This window comes from Sarcophilus harrisii, chromosome 1, assembly GCF_902635505.1.
Source record: "Sarcophilus harrisii chromosome 1, mSarHar1.11, whole genome shotgun sequence".
NCBI lineage: Eukaryota > Metazoa > Chordata > Mammalia > Dasyuromorphia > Dasyuridae > Sarcophilus > Sarcophilus harrisii.
Window position 1 is genome coordinate 265503842 of NC_045426.1, and position 4322 is coordinate 265508163.

Consider the following 4322-nt stretch of genomic DNA (forward strand, 5'->3'; position numbering starts at 1 on the left):
TTCTCCTTGAAGAGAATAAGGCATAGTTTTAGATTTTGATTAGAATAGTTTCTATCAGGGAACTCATACAAAATACTTCCAAATGACTTCTTTGAAACAGTCTGATTCCTAGTTTGTTAGGCTTGTGCATATTGGGGGGAAAGGCTTATTACTTTTAGAACATTGCTTGGTTTTCCTTTCTTCTTCTAGAGAGAAGAAATCTATGTAAATCAAAGGCTTGGTAATGTTTTCTTTCTCTAAAAAACAGTATAAGCTTTCTTTGAACTTACTGAGCCTAAGTCTCACATTTCTTACATATTTTAACTACTACCTTGGGCCAGTAAAAAATGAATCATATCTCTAGAGTTGTCTCTTGGGCCAAATGTCTAAAATTATTGTGGAAAATTTTCATGGTTATGGATAAATGGATTTTGGAATGTCCCTTTCCCACTTGTTTTTCTTTTGTCCCTTTTCCTGAATCCAGGCTGACCAGATTACATCTCAACTTCTTGACTGCTCATATTGCCTTTAGGAGATGGGATCTGCCAAGTCTTCCCTTCCAGTGAAATGGCCCTTATCATCTACCCTGCCATTGAGTCCTAAGGTCACTCTAGTCTTATTCTATGCCCTATTTCTATGCCTTCCATTCTTCCTGATACTCATTTGACTCACTGATGCTACCTAAGCATTCCTGAGCTTTGTCATGTGATTTTCAGTAGAGCTTTGTTTCATATATGATCTCCAATTACAGTGTGAACTCTTTCAGAGTAGAGACCATCTAAACTTTTTTTCTGTTTATGTTCTTATAACTTAGCACAGTGCTCGACACAAGTAAATATTTAGTAAATGATTTTTTGAACTTAGTTTATTTATACTATGTTTTGACCTTTTACGTCTTCTTGAAAGGCAGTTAAGTGGCACAGTGGATACAGTGTTAGTTATATCTGGATTCAGAAAGATCTGAATTCAAATCCAGCTTCATACATTTCCTAGCAGTGTGATTCTGGACAAGTCTCTGTCTGCCTCTGTTTCCTCAACTGAAAATTGGGATTTAAAATAGCACTTATCTAAAAAGGTCATAGTGAGGATCAAATGTGATAATATTTGTAAAAACACTTGCACAATGCCTGGCACATAGTTGGTTCTTAATAAATAAATATTCTCTCCTTCCCTCATTTACAATATCTTTTAAATTCTTGGAATTTAAATGGAATTGTCATCTATATCTCTATAAACAACAGGAGATCACAGAAAAATCTAAAGATATTAATATTTCCATTCAATAAACATTTAAAGTGTCTATTATGTGTTTGAGCCTGTGCTCATTGGGGATATAAGAAAAAGAAAAAATGAATGTTAACTTCAAGGAGCTTATATTCTAAAGGGAGAAGACATCATACCAAAGGAAGCTAGGAAAGAGGGGATGATGATGCTAGAACATACCTGCATTATGTTCCATGGAATTGAAACCAACAGAGCTGTAGAAGGAAAGTAATAAGTTGGTGAATGACAAGAGAATAGAGAATGACATTGAATCCATTTCATATAGGGACTGGTCAAAAGAGTTGGAGAGATGACCTCTGAGGTCAGAACCAAAAACAATTTGTAGTAGATACAAAAAGGCAACTTTTGGCTTAATAGAAAAGAAAAAAAAGTCCTAAAAATCAGAAACTTCCAAAAGTGGGATGTCGAAAGTAAACTGGTTTCCCTTTGTGGATGTTTTTAAAAGAGGTTGGATATCACTTATTCAGTCGGTTACAATGTATGAATTGGGCTAGATTGTGTTTGAGTTCCCTTCCAAATCCAAGGTCAAAAACTGTGAATTATCTAGATAATGGAAAGTCTAATGTCTTTGTAAATCCTTCTTCCCACCCAAGTAGTAGCTAGGACATGTTTTGAAATCTCTATTCACAACCTGTATGACCAAGGACATCTACTTGAATGATGACTGGTGGGGATTAAGAATGGAACATAGGGGCACTGGATGGAAGTTTACTCAGCTGGTAACTGGTCTTTATGGAGATTGAATTTGTGACCTTGACCTTATTATCATCAAGCCCAGACCAACTATGCAACCTGGTCTAGACAATAAATATTAATCAGGCAACCTCTAGATTACAGAAAGGACACTTGTGCGCCATATTATCCTGTTGAGGAAGTCATAAACCTTCTCTCTTACAGAGTGCAAAGGAAGTGGACTAGAGATGGGGGAAACTCTTAATAAAACTGTGAATTATAAAGATGATATCTGCAGAGCTCCTTTTCTTTCTATATGCTGTCTTGCTACCTATGTAATCCTTAGCCTAGTCCCAATAGGATCAATCAGTGCCTCAGTTTTCATACCTTCCTTCTCTTCATGAAAATTTAGCCAATCTTGTGTCTCATTCCCTAGAGGAAGTTAGGAAATTAAGAATTTCTCAAATACTTCTGCTAAGAGCTTTACAAATGTCATTTCATTTCATCCTCACAATAGTTCAGGTAGCTATTGTTATTTCAGAGTTGAGAAAACTGAGGTAGACTAAATTAAGTGATTTATCCAGAGTCGCACAGCTAGAAAATATCAAAGGCTAGAATTAAATTTGGATCTTCCTGACTCCAGGCCCAGTGCTCTATCTACTGTACCACTTAACTGCCTTAAGACTGAGTTAGACAAATACTAGACAATTTGATATTTCAGTCACGTTGTGATATTAATAGTGATAAAACATTTAACTTATTATTCATCTATCAATTTAATATATCATCCATGACATTTTGCATTTCACAAGTGGCCTTCACTTTAGCAGGCCAAACGTTTGAGTATGTCATGATCTCAGTATTTCATAAATCAAATCCTGTGTGGTATCTTACTGAATTTACTTACATGTCACAAAGATTGAATTTCATAGACTATTTAAAGGAATGGGCCTGAAAGGGTCCATCCTATAGGGAAAGCACTTGGAAAGTTCTCTGGACATAGTTTCACTCAGGCCTGAAGGACTTGGTTCTTTGGTATGATGAAAGAAATCCTGAGTGGTCTCTTAATTCTACCTCTGCTCCTTAATAATATTTAAAAAGGGAATATTGCTTCCAACTCACTCTTTTCCTTTGACTTTACAGATAGCCTCATATAATTTTTCTGTAAGAAGGAGGAAGGGTTAGTCATCTTCACCCTGGCACCACAATAACTTCTCCCACATGGGAGCTAGAGCAAAGACTCAGTTAGGCAAGCTTGAGTCTGGGCCTTGGACTGCCTCATGCTTTCTGTTTCCCTCATCCAGAGAGGAATGTCTCCATGTTCAGATTAGACTAATGAGCAAATTGGGGGTCCTCTTGTTGTTCAGTCATTCAATTGTGTCTTACTCTGCATGATACCTCGCCCATCTCATGCCTGACCTTTCTATCCTCCCCTCTCTCTCCAAGTCTGTCCAGGACTATCTATCCATCTTTATTCTTTTTCTTCTGCTTTTCCTTTTGCTTTCAATCTTTCCTAATATTAAGGTCTTTTCCAATGATCCCTTTCTTCTCATTATGTGGCCAAAGTATTTGACCTTCCAGTGAATAAGCTGACTTAATTTCTTTAAGTATTGATTGATTTAAACTCCATATGAATCCTTAGTTGGTATCAACTGAACTGGAGGAGGTGCTCTCTGTACATCTATTATTATTGCTTCTCTTGGAAGAGAAGACAAAAAATAGAAAAAAAAAAAGATAAGACTTGGTTTGATTTGGCTGAAGACAAAGATATAGGAGGAATTATTTGGACAGTACAGAACCAAGATAAAATGGGAGGTGTCAATTGAGCAGTCCCTCAGAGTGATTATATTTTGATTGTTTTAAATCTTTATCTTCCTGGAGAAAAAAACCAGCATCTATGAATAATGATTATTGCTTTTTTCCCAATAATCCTCTTAAAATATTGCTGTGTCAGAGCATGCTTTTTGTGTAAAGGAAATTAATAGCTTGTGGTTCAATCAGTTCTATCATGTCTGACTCTTCATGACCCCATGTGGGGTTTTCTTGACAAAGATATTAAGAGTAGTTTGACACTTCCCTCTCTAGATCATTTTATAGGCAAGGAGACTGAGGCAAATAGGATTAAATGATTTGCTTAGGGTCACGTAGCCAACCAATGTTTATCTGTTGTACCACCTATGTCTTTTCTGCTCTTTACATTGAGTACCTTTTTACTCTGACCTTTGCTCAAGTCCTTGTCTTGAGCACAAACCTAAACTTTCAAGTTTTTTTCCCTGGGCAGAAAGTATTTAGAGTTAGCAATTCAACGAGAAATTATTATTAACTGCCAGACACTGTTCTAAACACTGAGGATACAAGATAAAAATATTGTCCTTGGCTTCAAGGTA